At 38.7% G+C, this 19076-nt stretch overlaps 1 pseudogene; it reads left to right on the forward strand.

Moving 5' to 3' along the window:
* The first annotated feature begins 1359 nt into the window (after positions 1 to 1359).
* On the forward strand, positions 1360 to 3901 carry LOC119530368 (annotated as a pseudogene).
* The last annotated feature ends 15175 nt before the right edge of the window (positions 3902 to 19076 follow it).

Genomic DNA, 19076 nt, shown 5'->3' on the forward strand with positions numbered 1-19076 from the left:
ATCCTTGATTACTGGAGCAGTGTATAAGCATGGAGAGACCCAGTAACAGCAGCAGCTGATGATGATGAAGAAAGGCAGTGGGGGTCTTCGGGGGGGGAGCAGAGAGGCACCTTTTATTTCTATTTTTAAAGGGACAGAACACTAATTTTATCCCACTTCAACATTGAATTGAGGGGGTGGGAGGAAGGTGGCTGAGTTCTTTCCCCCATCCTCTATCTCTGAGCCCTGAGAGGGGGATTGGGCCTTAGAGAGAAGGAGAAGGACTTTCTTCTTCACAACCCCCCATCTACAACTCCTACTTCTCCACCCCTCCATTTGCCTCTCTCTTGAGCCCCTTCCACCTCCTTGTCTTTGGCTATAAGAGGAGGAGGAGAGAAAGAGACCAAAGACTCTCAGCAACACAGACCCTTCTCTGCTGCTGCCAGTGCCGCTGCTGCTACTGCTGCTGCTTGGCCCTGGCTGGATACACTTCACTACACCCAGGAGCAGCCATTTCCCCAGCTCTCCTCCCCCTCCTCCGCTTCCCTCTTTATTACCCTTTTTGTCATCCTCCACAGCTCCAGGGAAGGCACTCAAAAGTGGGGAACAGGAAAAATGTTCATTGAAGACATTGCTTTCAGTGTGTGGGAAGTAGATGTTGAAGGTTTTATGGTTTACAGACAAGATCTTTAAAATCTAGACACTCAAGGACCAAGGAAATAAACCATAAGCCAAGAACACAGAATATTTTCCATCAATCCATAGAATCCTGATACTTCTCTAATTCCATGAAATAAAGAGGAATGGCCCCCTTGGCAAATGGCCCCAGAGGATGTCAACAAATTTTTTAGAGAAAAAGAGGTCCTCCCTTACATAAAGGCATAAAGCCTCTGGAGATTTACTGCCTCCATTATGCTACTGGATCTCACAACACTTATGTTTTCATCAATTTATCTCCAGAAGGCTACATTATTGGAATTTTGGAGACACAAATACATCAGATGAACCAGCCTTGGATTCAGATTGGAAGATCAAGAGAAAGTTTAAAGAATATGGTCTTTGAAGCTGGGTACTCCATGGAAATATTAACTGACTCACACTTTAAAAGTGAGACTGATTTCTAAACAGTAGAAGTTATTTTAGACCACCATCAAGGTTGAAGGCAAAATGGTGAACCAAAACCTTTACACTCCTTCCCTCCACCACTTCGGACAGATTTCAGAGATTTGGTTCTAAACTGAGCTGAAGAGTCCCAATGCATTTTGTACAGTCTGGCAAAAACTGTGCTGCATTGGTCCATTTTTGAAGGCCATCATGCCATGGAATGTAAGGATAACATCTGTTGCTAATATTTTGAAGACTCTCAAACAGACATGGAAAATGAATGGAGGAAAGGTGTGTGACGGAGGGGACAAGGATAGAGGTCTTCCAGCTGTACAAGCTCTTGAGGGTTGGCAGCATCAGGTGGATCAAAATGGAGTGCTTTCTTTCAGTCCCAGTGGGTCTTTGTTATCTTGCTTGGAGCAGATTAAAACATACCTGCTTACTGACGGAATATGCAACTGTGACTTGGAATGTCCTCTTATTCTTCCCAAGGTGTTTAATTTTGATCCTGGGGTTGTGATGAAGCAGAGAACTGCAGAAAATGTAAAAGCAGATGAAGATGTCACAAAGCTATGTATACATAAAAGAAGAATCATTGCAGTGACCACATTTCCTAAAAGCATGGAAACCCCACATCCTTCTCTGGAGCTCACCAGTCCCAGAAGAGGAACAATGTAACTCTAATGGTACCTTCATGGGCAGCAACTGTAAGATCAGTAAGAAATAAGTCTCAGGAAGGAATTACAAATTCTATGATGTTTGAATGTAAGAATCCTTTCAAGTTAATGATTGGATCATCCAATGCCATGGGAAGAATGCAGGTACAAGAACTGCTTGGAAGTCAGCAACAAGAACTCCACTCTATCTATTCCTGGCAGAGATTGGGCAACAGTGAACATGGACAGGAATCTCCTTTCTGTGTTGAACATGATGGCCTGCCCAGCCCAGTGTCATCAGCATCCGAGATATGTGAAAACGGCTCAGTCCCACTTGGAAGCCCTGATGCTTTCACAAGAAATAATCCTGGTTTTCGTGGAGTTCCCAATTTTAGTTTTATTCACCTGAATAGGATTCCTCTTTCTCCACCTTCAATACTGCCACACTGTTCTCCTGTGCAGTCATCCTGTGCAATGGCTGGAAGGACTAATATTCCTCTTTCCCCAAATAGTCCAGTAATGACAAAACCAATGAGTTATTTTTTTAACTAATATGGAAACACCACGAGCAATGTTCCACTGCAAACCACCCCAAGACCTACATCCCTCTCCTCCACCTTCTAGTGCTCTTCAGAAAAAGCCATTAACATCTGAGAAAGATCTGCTTGGCGTTCTTGACCCTATTCCTAGTAAACCAATGAATCAGAACCCTATTAACATTAATCCAACCGTTTTCCATTCAAATGTCCACTCTAGGTATGTGTGACGATTGTAAGCATGCCTCTTGCTGTGGCTCCTTTGCCAGGTAATCTCCCTTGCCAACTGTAAAACCTGTCACATGAATCATGGGAGTCATGCACAAAGAATTCAACATTCAGCTTTAACCTCTCTGTTTCTTTCTCCAGTGACATCCCCAGTGCACATGATGGGGACTGGAATGGGAAAGATTGAGGCATTGCTCCAAAGATCACTCTCATCTTCCACATCCTCAGATCATAGAAATTTCATGATGCCACCTGTAGGACCCCAGACCACATATAGTGGTATTAAGGTTCCACCCAGGTCACCAAGGTCAATAGTAGAGTCCCCAAGGCCATCAGTGTCATCAAGCCCTTCTACCAAGTCCAATGGACATCATCAATACAAGGATATCCCTAACTCATTAATTGCTGGAATGAGTAATGTGCTAAATACCTCAAGCAGTGCAGCTATTCCTACTGCATCCGCTGGAAGTGGTTCTGTAAGGAGTCAGCCTGGTTTGATGGGAATGCCTTTAAATCAGCTCTTGAACCAGCACAATACTGCCTCCTATCCAGCTAGTTGTTTACTCTCAGCAGCATCCAAAAGCACAGCTAGCAAATCAAAACAAACTTGTTGGTGACAACAGTAGCAGCAGTAGCAATTCTGGAGCTGTTGCTAGCTGTGGCAACAATGAAGGACATAGCACTTTAAAGACCATGTTCCCTCCTAGTGCCAACATGCTTCTCCCAACAGGTGAAGGGCAAAGTGGGCAAGCAGCATTGAGAGATAAACTGATGTCTCAGCAAAAAGACTCGTTGCGGAAAAGAAAACAGCCACCTGCAACAGTGTTGAGTTTGCTCAGGAAGTCTCAAATGGATAGTTCTGCAGTTCCTTAACTTGGACCCGACTTGCAAAGGAAGCAGGGTCAGGGTTCGTCTCCCATCAGTTCAGTGTCCCAGTTACTACAGTCTATGAGTTGTCAAAGCTCAAGCTTGAGTAGCAACAGTACCCTAGGTTGTAGGAGCTCAAATACTGCTTTGTCTTGCTCTGCTAACCAGCTGCATTTTACAAATCCCAATATGAACTCCAGTGTTCTTCAGAATTCACTGACACAGAACATACTTTTAAGAGGGGAAAACATGCACTGCTACAGTGTAAACACTAACTTTGTTCACAGTAGCAGTCCAGTCCCAAACCACCATTTTGCGGGTTTCATAAATCAGATTCAGGCTAGCGGGAACTGTGGGATACTCAGTCAGTTGGACATGGCTTTAGGAAATTCATTATATCCCAATCCACCTGAGTCAAGAATTTCAATGTCTTCCACTCCAGTGCTACCAAACAGCATTATTAGCAGCTATAATCAAACAAGTTCTGAGGCAGGTATGGTTTTATTAAAAAAAAGTACCCAAAGATACTAACCTTTCTACTTTTTAAATATGTATTCCAAGATATTAAGATATAAGAAATAATCCTTTCCCCATTGTGAAATTCTCATCATTTCTTTAGTGTTTACAATTTTATTTACAGAATACTAGGTATTTGTCTATTAGAAGAATGACAGCCAAGGGAATTCCATGTCTTTCCATTACTTGTGGCCAATCTGTGTCATTTTGAACATTGTTCAACTTTCAGTTGGTTGTGTAACCATTGCACTCTAAACTGAAAAAGAAGCCAAGGAAGGCAGGGTTTCCTGGTTCGTAAGAATGTACTTGGTCTGTGCCAATATAAAAGCCATTTCCCCTAGTTTTTGTTTGTATTTGGGTAAATGAAAACTACTCTTGGAAAACCCAAGTAAGCAAAAATAAATGAATTTTTTTTTCTTGCTGCCAACCAGAAATAAGTGACTGGCTAGGAAAAGGTAACTCGAAGTTGTATGAAGTAGAACACTGTCTTCTGATGTGTTTTATTATCCTCATTTGCTATTATTATTATTTGAGAAAATTCAAAATGGATACTGGCTACTCCCTTTTTTAATTAAAAAAAGGTAATAATTTAAGTTTTCTAATTAAAAAAGGCTTGGAAAAAAAGAGTGGGCCAAAGACTCGAATAGACATTTCTCCAAAGAAGATATACAAATGGTCAAAAAAGCACATGAAAAGGTACTTAACCTCATTAGCTATTAGGGAAATGCAGATCAAAACCACAACCATTTCACCAACTAGAATGGTTGCTATTAAAAAAAACTGGAAAATCCTAAGTGTTGGAGTGGATGTGGAGAAATAGGAACTCTTTTAGTCTGATAAGCTGCCAAAACACAACATACCAGAACTGGGCTGGCTTTTACAATGGGGATTTGTTAACTTACAAGCTTATAGTCCTGAGGCCATGAAAATTTCGAAATCAAGGCATCAACATGCGAGTAGTGTTTTCTCCCTGAAGACCAGATACTGGCAATCCTGTACTGCTCTGTCACATGGCAAAGCACATGGTGGTGTCTGCTAATCTCTCCTTTCTCTTCTAGTTTTCGTCACTTTCAACTTCTGGCTTCTGTGCCTTTCTTTCTCAGCTTCTGTGTCTTTCTCTCCATGCTTCTCTGAATTTTATCCTCTTATAAAGGACTCCAGTGAAAGGATTAAGACCCACCTGGGTCCTCGCCTGGACTGATGCTGGTGTTATCACAAACATTGAGGACCGGTGGTTTCATGTGCTGAGCCCTCAGTCATGGCACTTGCCCTTATGAAGCTCATTACTGCAAAGGAGAGGCTAAACCTGCATATAATTGTGCCTAAGAGTCTCCCCCTGAGTACCTCTTTGTTGCTCAGATGTGGCCCTCTCTCTCTCTCTCTTTTTAACTCACTGCCCTCCCCTCTATGTGGGACCTGATTCCCAGGGGTGCAAATCTCCCTGGCAATGCAGGATATGACTCCCAGGGATGAAACTGGACTCTGGCATCATGGGATTAAGAATATCTTCTTGACCAGAAGGGGGATGCAAAATGAAACAAAATAAAGTTTCAGTGGCTGAGAGATTTCTAACGGAGTCGAGAGGTCACTTTGCTGGACATTCTTATGTACTATATAGATAACACCTCTTAGGTTTTAATGTATTGGAATACCTAGAAGTAAATACCTGAAACTATCAAACTCCAACCCAGTAGTCTGGACTCCTGAAGATGATTGTATAACAATGTAGATTACAAGGGGTGACAGTGTGATTGTGAAAACCTTGTGGATCACACTCCCTTTATCTAGTGTATGGATGGATGAGTAGAAAAATGGGGACAAAAACTAAATGAAAAATAGGGTTGGATGGAGGTGATGATTTGGGTGTTCTTTTTTACTTTTATTTTTTATTCTTATTCTGATTCTTTCTGGTGTAAGGAAAATGTTCAAAAATAGATTGGGGTGATGAAAGCATAGCTTTTTGATTGTATTGTGAACAGTTGATTGTACACTATGGATGATTGCATGGTATGTGAATATATTTCAATAAAACTGAATTTAATAAGACCTACCTGGGGCATGCCTCAACTGAAATAATGTGATCAAAAGTTTCTACCCACAATAGGTTTACACCCTCAGGAATGGATTAGCTTTAAGAACTTGATCTTCTGGGATCTGTTCAGATTCAAACTAACACAAGAACACTGATATATTGATGGTGGAAATGTAAAATGGCACAGCTGCTTTGGAAAACAACCTGGCAGTTCCTCAGAAGGTTAAACGTAGAGTTGTTGCATGGCCCCAAAATTCCACTGCTCTAGGTGTATAATGAAAACAGATGTCCAGACAAAACTTGTACATAAATGTACATAGCAGCATTATTCGTAATAGCCAAGAAGTGGAAACAACCCAATTGCCCATGATATAATGAATGGATAAATAAAATGTGGTATACCTGTATGATGGAATGTTATTGAGCAATAAAAAGAAATGAAAAGACGGAAGAAGATGGCAGCACAGAGAAGAGTGGAAGCTAGTTTGTCCCCCTGGAACAACTAATAAATAACCAGGAACAACTAGTAAATAATCTGGAATAACTGAAGGGGGACAAACGTGATTGACCACTCATCATATACCAGCCCGAATTGGGAGGAATGCCTGAGTCACAGCATGAAGTCTGTAAATTAAAAACTGTGGATTCAAGCCGGGACTCCCCCTCCCCCTTCCATGGCCCAAACTGCAAAGCCTCATGGTGCTAGAGAGCAGCTCACTTGATACAGCTCAGCTGAGCTCCAACTGGGGTTTTAATTAACAAATGTGGACTGCTCTTGATACAAGCTATGAATCCCCAACAAGAAGACAGAGGCTTTGGATGACGACTGACCTTGGAGAGCCAGAGGGTGTCCACAGACTGGCCCTGAAGGGAGTTTTCTGTCCCTGTTTTGGCTCAGTGGAGATAGTCTCAGCCATTTTCAGTTCCCAGCACTCTGACCCAGACAAGGGTGGAGACAGCACAGGCAGAGAGAGACCATTCAAATGCTAATGACCTCTCCCTGGGGGGGTCTATCTTCCCTAAGAAGAAAGAGGTGGGGTCCAGCTCTATTACCCACCTTCCATTCAGAATGAGACCCCATAGCCCAGGGGAAAACAGCCATGGGCCACACCTTGCACCAGTCTGGAGTCACAGGCCAACAGGCACCACCTGCTGGCCAGAAAAGCACAGTGACTTGAGGCCTCACAGGATGTACCAACTTTCTAAGACACACCCTCAGGAAAACTGGATACTGAATATTTCTTCCTTCTGGGACCTGAGCCCATTCTGGTCTGGGAAAATCTGATTGGGGTAACCAAGGGAACCAGATGCTTAGACAGAAAACTACAACCTACATTATGAAAAATAAAGTTAGGACCCAGTCAAAAGAACAAACTTACACTTCAACTGAGGCACAGGAATTTAAACAATGAATACTAAAGCAATTCAAAAAGTTTAGGGAAGATATGGCAAAAGAGATGAAGCATATAATGAAAACACTGGGAGTACATAAGGTAGAAATTGAAAGTTCGAAAAACCAACTGGCAGAATGTATGCAAATGAAAGGCACAACACAAGAGATGAAAGACACAATGGAGACATACAATAGCAGATCTCAAGAGGCAGAAGAAAACACTCAGGAACAAGGCACCTGAAAGCCTGCATACAAAAGAACAGATAGAGAAAAGAATGGAAAAATATGAGCAATGTCTCCAGGAACTTAAGGACAAAATGAAATGCAGGAAAGTGCATGTCATTGGTGCCCCAGAAGGAGAAGAGAAGGGAAAAGGGGCAGAAGCAATAATAGAGGAAATAATGAAAATTTCCCATATCTTATGAAAGACATAAAATTACAGATCCAAGAAGCTCAGCTGATTGTACACCATGGATGATTGATGATTGTATGGTATATGAATATATCTCAATAAAACTGAATTTTAAAAAAAGAAATGAAATACTGTTACATGATGCAACATGGATGAATCTTGAAAATATTATGTTAAGTGAAAGAAGCCGGTCACAAAAGACCATATATTATATAATTCCATTTATATAAAATGTCCAGAATAGGCAAATCTGTAAGACAAAAATTAGATAGTGTTTCAGGTGATTGGGAGAATTGGGGAGTAACTGCTAATGGGTATTTGGATTTCTTTTAAGGGTGATGAAAATTTTTCTAAAATTGATTGTGGAGATGGTTGCACAATTTTGTGAATCTACTAAAAACCATTGACATGCAGACTTTAAATGGGTGAATTGTATAGTAAGTGAATTATATCAATACGACTGCTATATAAAAACAAAACAAAAAGAAAGTGATACTGAGTATCTTTTCATGTGCCTATGGCCAATTGTATATCTTCTTTGTAGAAATGTTTATCCAGATCCTTTGCTCATTTTTAAAAAATTGGATTGTTTGTCTCTTAATTATGGAGTTGTAAGAGTTATTTATACAGTCTAAATAAAAGTCTCTTATTAGATATATGATTTGCAAATATTTTCTCCCATTCTGTGGGTTTTCTCACTTTCTTGAAATAAAAAAGTTTTTAATTTTGATGAAGTCCAATGTAGCTATTTTCTCTTTTATCAATTTTAATTAAACTTCATTGAATCACTAGATTAGTTGAGGGACAACTGACATCTTTGGGCCATCAATCTTCCAATCCATGAACATAGAACACCTTTCCATTTATTTAGATCCTTTTTAAAAGTCTTTCAGTAAAATTCTATAAATTTCTACATGAAGTCCTTGTATAATTTTTGTTCCATTTTTCCCTAAAATTAATATTTTATCACTATTTTTTTTGTGGATAATTTTATTTACTTTTCTTTGTGTTTCGTTGCATTTTCCAACTTCAATACAAGAAGTAGTATAATTTTATAATCTAAATAATGTGCATCTTAATTAAAATCTTAAAAATAAGCTTGCTCAACAAGGTTGTAGTTGAAAACAGGAATGTAAAGTGTATTAGCGGTCAAAAAATATTTTCCAAAATTAGAATAGCCTATAAATGCTTAATTGCTCCATCATTTTATTTATGACATAGCTGCTCTTCCTGAAGGAACTCTCATTGAAATCATGGTTCCATGAATGAATAGCTTATATGTTAAAAATATAGCTTCAAAATAGTGGCTCGTGGAGAAAATTTTTAAGGAAATACAATAGTAAAATTAAATGTACATAATTAGAATGAAAAGTAATCATTAGGCAATTCTGCTATTTTTACAGTAGCTTAAGAGCCCATATCTTCTAAAACAAAACAAAACAAAATGAAAAAGAATCCAATTGTAATTTCACTGTCAAAAAATATTTTAACTGTCTCTATTATTAGCAAGGAGAAAAAGAGATTAATTTTATATGATTGCAATGTGGATCATGAGCAGGTGAGGATGCCAATGTGCCTGCCCTGTTTTGTTTTTTTTTTTTTTTAATCTTCATTTTATTGAGATATATTCACATACCACGCAGTCATACAAAACAAATCGTACTTTTGATTGTTTACAGTACCATTACATAGTGGTACATTCATCACCCAAATCAATCCCTGACACCTTCATTAGCACACACACAAAAATAACAAGAATAATAATTAGAGTGAAAAAGAGCAATTGAAGTAAAAAAGAACACTGGGTACCTTTGTCTGTTTGTTTCCTTCCCCTATTTTTCTACTCATCCATCCATAAACTAGACAAAGTGGAGTGTGGTCCTTATGGCTTTCCCAATCCCATTGTGACCCCTCATAAGCTACATTTTTATACAACTGTCTTCGAGATTCATGGGTTCTGGGTTGTAGTTTGATAGTTTCAGGTATCCACCACCAGCTACCCCAATTCTTTAGAACCTAAAAAGGGTTGTCTAAAGTGTGCGTAAGAGTGCCCACCAGAGTGACCTCTCGGCTCCTTTTGGAATCTCTCTGTCACTGAAGGTTATTTCATTTCCTTTCACATCCCCCTTTTGGTCAAGAAGATGTTCTCCGTCCCACGATGCCAGGTCTACATTCCTCCCCGGGAGTCATATTCCACGTTGCCAGGGAGATTCACTCCCCTTGGTTTATCACTATTTTTATGATTTCTTAAAAATTACATTAAAAATTGCATTTTGTTTATTGCTAGTGAAAAAAGATTATAAAGTGAATTGTGGTGTGTTTCTCCTTTTTTATGTGGACTTGGAGTAGTTTGTATAAGACAACAGGATGATTTCTTTATTAAATATTTGGTAGATTTTGTTTCGGTAAATCCATCTGGGCCTAGAGGTTGTTCTTTTGTTTTGTTTTGCTTTAAAGAAGAATTTTGACAATTCAATTCCTTCTTTAACATTATAGAATATTTTAGGTAATCTCTTTCTTCCTGAGTAAATTTTGTTAGGCTACATTTTCCAAAAATGCATTTATTTCATCTATATTTAAAAATTTATTGGCATGAAGTTGTTTATAATGTCCTTTTATTAATTTTTTTCATGTCTGAAGCTTATGTAGTAATATTTCATTTTCCTTTCTGATTGTAAGTTTTGTCTTCTCTCATTTTTATTGATTAAAAATCTCACCAAAGCTCTATCAATATTATTGCTCTTTTTTTAAAAACCAGCCTTTTTTTTGTTGAATCCCCCATTATACATTTGCTTCTATTTCATGTATTTCTCTTTTTATTTCTATTTTCTTTTTTCAGCTTACTTTGGATTTATTTTGCTACTCTTTTTCTAACCTCTTGAAATGCATATTTAATTTATTGTTTCTTTTCCCCTGTCACATCTGAGAACTTTATTGGACACAGCTCCAGAGCTAAGGCCTGGAAGGCTTAGCACACTTGCCTTCCAGAACCCCAGTACCCAGAGCTGGAGGATAGGGTACCTACATCCAAGGAAGTCTCAGGGCATACAGGAATCCCACAGCTCAACACTCACACTACCTAAGTGCATCCTAACTGGTCAAAGGGCCGGAATGGGTGATGAGTGGGCTGAGATAACCACAGCAGAAGCCATGTGGGGGCCAGGGGAAAATGAACACTACTACACTCCACATGTAGAAGACCAGCTACTGAGGGTCAGCTGCCCCGTGATGTGTGTCAGACTGTTCATTCTGGAATGAGGTGGGGGGTGGTCCTTATATCATATCCTGTGGCTGATAGGCTTAGGAAGGGGCAACTCTGTGGGGCAGATGAGCATAATTATGAGACTGCTGGGAAGACGAGGATTACCCTCCTGCCCACAAACAGCCAAAGTGCTGGATTTGCCAGCATCACTCATGATGCCACTGGCAGATCCGGGTGCCAGGCCGTGCAGGCCCATGTTCAGGCCACTGCCCAGGAGAGTCCTGAAGAGAGTGATCTTTCCTTTTGAGGAGTTCATCGTAAGGATTGCCACCATCAGGCCATAGATAGCAATGATTCCGGCCACGCCCACCGGGATAATAGACTCCATAATCGGCTCAGGTAGCAAGAGGGACATGGCTGAGATGCCAGTGCCACTCTTGACCTTTCCATTGGCAGAGTCCAGGGCACTGAAAACCACGGAGGCCAAAGCAAAACAATAGGCGTACTCAGGGCAGACCGTGGACTCCCAGTCCACGAGTGGAGCGAGGGAAGGGCGAGAATGCACAGGCGCAGCGGGGCAGGAGCTGAGGGGCGTGGAGGCGAGTGCCCAGTGGCGGCGGAGGGCAACTATTTTCTTAGCTCTTAGCCTTTTCTAATACATGCATTTGAGGCCCTGTGTTTACTTGTCTAACTTATAGCCACAAATTTTGATCGTGTTTCCATTATCATTCTATTCAAAATATGATTTCATCTTTCACACTTAAATCCTTTAGAAGCAAATTTCTTAATTTTAAAACAACAGAATTCTAGTTACTATTATTACTTTTAAAATCAATTTCTAGCTTAACTACTAGAAATTATGGTTTTAGACCCAACTCTGTATGATTTCAACTAACTGAAATTTGTTGAGACCTGCTTTATGGCCAAGGTATGCTCAACATTCGTAAATGTACCATGTATTCTTGAAAACGATTCTTGAAACGATTGTGCAGTGGTTCATACAGTTATATATGTTTATGTATATGTCTATTAGGTCAAGTTTGTAACCAGGTTGTATAATCTCTTAATTTACTAAGTTTTTGGTCCATTTGTTCTATTACTCACAGAACTCTCTCATTTTTACTTTATTTCTCCATTTAATTCTGTCATTTTTGCCTTATACATTTGGAGGCTATTTTACTAGGTGCATACAATTTTAAGATTTATATGTTCCTAGTGAATTAAATATTTTATTATTAAATTGCTATTTTTACCTGTAATAAATCTCTTTGGCTTTAATGTATAGAACAGTTATACCAGCTGGGGACTCGGATCATCTGGAGCCACCTTAATTTCCTTAGACCACCTATGTGACATGAGTTTGGACGGCATATCCAAGCAAGGGCTGGCTGACTTCTGGTTCACCCTTATCCTGGGCATGAGGCACCCCAGCTTATTGTGGAGAAGGTGTCCTAAATATGACTCCTCTTCCTGTATGGAGTTGAGCTTCTGATTTCTGTTCTCCTTGCCTGCCAAGGTCATCAAGGCACACCTTTAAAGATATGAAACACTTAAAGGAAGAGATGTCAGCCATATGTTGAACCGCTCTTTAGTCTTCTAGGCTATTTAAATAAGTTGTGAATTTTATTTGAAGTGGAAAAAGAGAAGAAATAATGAAAATACATAAGCACTGTGTTTTCCAATGACAACTACAAAATCATTTTTTCAAAAAATATTATCGCATTGCTAGCATATGGTGAGCTCAGGATTCAAAGCTTGACAGCCTGAGTCCAGAGTCTACTTTAACATGGGGTGGATACAAAGAAAAGTTAATTAAAGGGTAGGATCTTTCCCTCCTGATCATAGAGCCTAGCTATATTTCTATATACCATGTTCACTTCTGAGAACACCTGTTAAAAAAGTGAGATTCCATCATCTATCCTAACAATAAAGGCCTCTTTAATTGAACTGTCTTCTTTGAAGTTCAACGAGTCTGACTAAAACAATTCACAGATACAGAGAAATCTTTCATACTGGCAGTAAATATTTAAACAAAATGATGATGTCAGGTTCATTTTAACGTTATACAAATGGAACACATAAATCAATATTCTTTCTTGATTTACAAAGTACTTTTATATTCTTTTCCAAGCTGTAGTCCTTCATTAAGAAACCACAGTTGATCTGCGCCTTATTAAGAATGCAATATGTATTCCCATTCCAACTTTGTTTAAAGCAAATTAACTGTACATCCTATTCTTAGGTTTATATATTTTTTGGTTTCTAATGTTAAGGAATTTGAAGACTTTATAAGTTCTTTATTTTATCCTGAATCGAAACATCCATATTAAATAAATTCATTGTTTCATTCATGCCTAAGCCATTTTTATAATTTTTTCAATAATTCTGCCCTATAAAATTCTCTCTCTCTTTTTTAATTGTGAGATCTTGGGTCCTATTGGCTCTTGGGTTAATGCTTTCAAGTAAATATTTAATGGGTTGGTGGCAGTTTTATGGCCACTTAAACATTTAATAGGTCTTCTACATAATTTCTCAATGTGTTCTTATTTGTTTATTTTTTTATATTTTTGGTATAAAATTGAAAACTTGGGGTATTGAATTTTATGACATTGGCACAATTCCTCCTCTACAGTTGTGTTAGTACTTCCACTATACTCTTATTTCTAAGGGGATGAAATATGAATTTAACAGTGTAACATGGCCTTGATACAAATTTGTGTATCACAAATTGAAAGCTTTTTCTTTATTAAGGGAAACATTGTAGTTTCTTTTTATTGTAATTGTCATTTATTCTGAATACACTGGCAAAAGCTGGAAACATATTTTATTATAATTTTTAAAGTTATATTTTAAGATTCAACATCAGTTTGATCAACTTGGTTTTACTTTGCCTAGGAATGTTCTAGTGGAAATAGCACTGGGGTGGAAGTCAGGAAAGTCATATTCTCATCATAACCCTGCCATTTAGAGGCTCTGTGATCCATGCCCCAGGTGGGATTAAGTCAGAAATTTTCAAACTTTTAAAGGCTAACACTCTACACTTGAAGAAAATATTACATTAAGAAAAATCAGGATGCAAAGTCTAAAAAAGTGTGGAATACAATATATTTATTAAGATATTTTACAGTTTCAGGGTAGTACAGTTTACTTGATGAGACAAGTCAATTCTTACAAGAGACTAGAGAGGTAGTTTTCAATTGTTTGAAATGAATAATTTGCTCTTCAGGGGTATTTAATTTATAAGTACAGAAATTATAAGCTGAGGAAGGCACTTTGTCACCACTTTCACAGATCATTTTATAAATTTTTTAATCAGTGTGTCATCTTTATTAATTAACAATTTAGCAAAAATAAAAGAAATTTAAAAGATAGTTGTCAAAAATCTGTACTTTAAATGGGAATAATACTAAAAGGTGATAGTGTATACAAGCTTTTATTAGACCTTGTACAATGCAAGCCAACATAAATATTTTTGTTTTCTTCTAAAATTTGATACACAAGAAAATTCCTACTATTTCCTCTTTTGTCCTTTGGGAAACACTCTGAAGGAACCTGACTGCACATCATAGTTGATTTCAGACAAACCACTTCATGCATAATTCAGAACCCACTGTTAAGAGACAGAATGACATTTTGTTGCATTACAGACAAACTGAGAGTGAACATCTACTTGATCTTTTTGTTCACTCACTGAAGTGAGTTGTGATGAGTATCCACTGGAGTCTTTCCCCTTTGGGTGATGTGCTCCGCCCATCACCGAGCTGTGCCCCTGCAACGTCCCCCCCCCCCCCCACTCCCCGCCTCCTCCGGGAACAGCGTCTCTTGCCCTGTGCAGTGTTGCCTGGGAGATCTTCCCAGTTTCTCACTTGCAAACCTCTTTACTCCCCTTTCCTTTACTCTATTTTTAGCAAAGCTTGTAAGTTTTGGGTGCCTGCTCCTTTGCACTGGATTTGTCAGTCCCGTCCTTGCTTCCTGCCTTGCCTCAGGTGAGACGCCCCATGGGGAAGCCGTGGCCCACCTCGTTCCCACCCAGGCTTCCCAACCACCTTGTGCCCTAGTCCGGACTCCAGCAGGAACAGCCCCAGGTCCATCCTGGTCCCCACCTACCAGGAAAGGAGTCCCCATCAAAGTCCAGTGTCCCACTAAATCATCACTTATGATCGTGATGTTACTTGGGTGAATTCTAAATGAAACATTGGGTTCACATTTGAAAGCAAATTTATAGCGGTTTAGGCTGAAACTCGTCTTTTAGTTCACAGGATGACAGATTTCACCCCCAGAATTATATCATTGTTTTCTGGTCTCCTGCTGGTCTCAAAAGTCAACCAGTCCTCTTTAGAGGAATTTGATGAACTTGGAACAAATTTTGCATGTTTACTGAATTAATGAGTACTTAATTTAATATTTTATTTTTGATGCATTAATGAATAATTCATAGGCAGTGGTAGGATTAAAAGAATCTTTGATTCACGTAGGTGGGCAAACATCTGAAAATAGTAGAGTAACTATTCCTTAATTTATTCCTTAATTGTTTGATGAAATAATATTTATTAGGCATTTACCCCCTGTAAGATACCATAAGGGGAAAACTTACAATCTAATGAGCAGGTCAAAATAATAAAAGCTCCTACAAATACGTATTTTCCATGCCTACATGGGTATGATATATGCTTATGTTTGTCTTCTTGAAATGAGGACAAAATCCCCTTTAAATGTACTGTTTTCACTAAATCAGGAAAAGCGTTTTATGGTATAATTCCACATAAAAGCTTCAGTTCTTACACTGTTAAATACAGTATTATGCCCTAAATCCTTCACATTCTTGCTTGGGAGCTGAAAATTAAGAATCGGGATCCAGTCAAGCTCTTCCAATTGCTTTTGGAACAGGTGCTGCAGCAAAGCTGTGAAAACAGAAAGCTGCGCGCCAAGAATTCCCACGGCCTTCAAAGAATGGAGCAGACAAAAACGAAGGGTGGTCCGGCATTCAGTGCCAAATGGCATAGCTCGCTCTAATCACCGTGTATCTGGAGAGCAAATGCACTGGAATAATGAAGCGGTGAATTTTTTCTTTTATTTTTGCATTTTGAAAAATAGAAACCATGACAGTTGTGAGAATTTTGTGTTTTGGAAAGAGAAACTTTGTGGGGAGGACTCTGCAAGTTTTCATTAGGAAAGCAAAAGAAGGGCACAGGTCTCTGCTGCTCTTCTAACCTGTATTTTCACAGCCTCAGCTCCAGGGTACTCGCAGGGCCCCGGAAGTACTTCTGGGAGAACTCAGGTAGGCTGTGGCTCACTATGGTCCTAGGCAAGTCTGCCATCAATGTCTGCCATCACACTGGGGCTGCAGGGTTCCCTTCTGGTGCCGGGACCCTCGACCTCCTGGGCACTGCCCCCAGGGCTACCAGAGCCCTCTGGGTTGCGCAGCTGCTGAGTGGTTCGTGCTCTGTGAGCCCCGGGTGTTGTTTAATTCCTTTCGGCCATTTAGTATCTCTGGGACCCAATTAACTTATGTGGAAACAGGATAAAATAGCAACAGGCCCACCTGCTTCAAATGGTTAAATGAAGAATGTATACCAGTGTACTTTTAAAAGCAGCAATCAAGGTATGAATCGAAGTGTTGAAATTAGTATTTAAGTTGTGAACTGCCAGCTGATACAGTTAGATGCAATTAGAAGTTTGAGAGAGACTTAGGGAAAAAGAGTAAAAGAATCATGCACACAGGGAAAGTATTATTTAAGAAAGGACTGTGAGCAGTAAGGCAAATAAATAAAATTAAAATAGTAAAAGGAAATGAAGGGAAAAGATGACAAGAAGTCAAAAATGTGAGGCTAACTCTAACACTGTCTGTATAAGTTCAGGTTGTTTCATTACAAACAACAAAAATAGACTCTGAATGGGTATACTGGGCTGAGGAAGGAAGGCTACACTAAGGGACTGGGAATGTGAGGACAGAAGCAAGAAGTGAGAATTTACAAGTGCCCTGGTGGGGACAGCATGCAGATTGTAAACTCCTAAAACAGTAGCCACTGTAATCTGTTTATTTCACCTTGTACAGACAGATACTTCATTGACTTTTAATAATGATTTAAAAATATATTTAAATAGAGTCTTACATTTTACAAAATAAAAAATTATACCTCTGAGAATCTCAAGAAAAAGAGAAAAACAGAAAAATCATTTCTTGGTAAGATATTTACTAGCTCACAAAAATCTAAGGAAAAACTGGATGGTCAGTTTGCAGGAGTGATCTGGGTTTCAGGAACAACTGGATCTCTTAGAGCACCAAAAGTGACAATTGAAGTGCAGGATACTGGCCCAGTCCAAGATTTTATTTCCTCCTGCCTGGGAGAAATGGAAGAGGAGAAATGGCACCCAGATTCTATTTGTTGGAATTCCATGATGTCCTTTCTTCTGACATTTTATTTTACAATAATATTAGACTTAAAGAAAAGTACAGAGAATGCTAATACCCAGCTTCCCCAAATGTTAACATCTTAAAGTACAGTGCAGTTATCAAAACCAGGAAATGAACATTGATGCATTACTTTTAACTAAAACTATAGGCTTATTCTGGGTTTTTCCAGTTTTCCTACTAATGTTCTTTTTCTGTCCTGGGACCCAACTGGGAGACCCATATTACATTTATTTGTCATGAATCTTTAGTCTTCTCTAGTTTGTGACAGTTCCTCAGTTCTATCTTTTCTTTCATGACTTTGACACCCTTGAAGATACTAGTCAGTTACTTTGTAGAATGTCCCCCAATTTGGGTCTGTCTGACATTTTCTATGATTAGATTGAGCCTATGAATTTCTGGCACCACAGAAGAGATGTTGTGCCCTTCTCAGTGCATCACATCAGGGTTTACATAATGTCAGTGTTTTGTTACTAGTGTGGCTGTCGTTACTTGCCTGGTTAATGTGGTGTCTGCCAGGTTTCTCCACTATAAAGTTGTTATTTTTCCCTTTGCAATTAAAAAATATCTTAAGAGATGGTTCTTTGAGACTATGCAAATATACTTTTTCTCATAGTATGTTTGCTCACTAATTTTGACATCCATCAATGGTTCTTGCCTACAACAATATTTGCCTAACAGTGATTATTGTATTTTCCTCATTTGTTCTCTGTTTATTAAGAATTCCATGATTTTTAAATTAATACTTGATCAGGGGAGTGATAACTATATCCATATTTTTAGTAAAATAATATTTTTACTAAAACAACAATGGAAGCTTGGTTAGTGAAATCCAGGATGAATTACTGAAGCTGTCTGCAGTATATTGCTCCCACTCACACAGAATGCCTCCAACTAGTCAGCCTTACCACAGTCTGTATGAAGAGTATATGAAAGCTGAGAAATTAGAAAACTCTTTTATGCCATGTAAAAGACCTATATAGCTAGAGTAATGATGTAATGAGATACAAAACACAGAATTAGAAAATGGCTATGACTGAAGGAATCTTGGGTAAATCAGATAACATTTGTTTAAATCAACCAACTGTTCAAACTTGGTTGACATGAAGTAAGGAGGAAATATGTTTAAAATAAATATATTTTAAAAATATATAAAAAGGATATGGTCCCTTTAAAAAAAAAAAAACAGAGTTTCAAAATGTGGGAATTGTTTTCCAGGAAGAGGTGGCTCTCAGTAAGTGCGGGGTGAGCTTTACAAAATGATTTGCCACCATTTTGATAAAAGCAGAAAAATGCACAGAGGCTCCAAGCTGTAGCCTGTAAGTCAGGAATAGCCCTGGGGGAGAAAAATTAAGAGCTGAGAGTAACCAGAAGGTGTTAAGGAGGCAATAAAACCTTTTCCTCTACATGGCAGCCAGGAACTGGCTAAAGGAGAAGGTGCCAGGGGCCATGAAAAGGTCCGATAACTTTAACCTGTGGCTTTGTTTCAGATCACAAAGCTGAATTGGTATAACTGATAAACACATTGTATAAAATATAAAAAAAGAATTCCTTATTTATAGGTACATAGAGAAAATGCAATAAAAAATGAAATAAATGAAATGAAATAAAATATATGAAGTGCTTAGCAGTAGCTGCTATTCAGCAAGCAGTGAATAAATAGTACATACTTTTGCAATACTCATTGAGTTTTCTTGTAGTTTTGCACTTAACCATTTTGGGCCTGAGTTTTTAATAAT

The sequence above is a fragment of the Choloepus didactylus genome, chromosome 3 (assembly GCF_015220235.1).
Source record: "Choloepus didactylus isolate mChoDid1 chromosome 3, mChoDid1.pri, whole genome shotgun sequence".
NCBI lineage: Eukaryota > Metazoa > Chordata > Mammalia > Pilosa > Megalonychidae > Choloepus > Choloepus didactylus.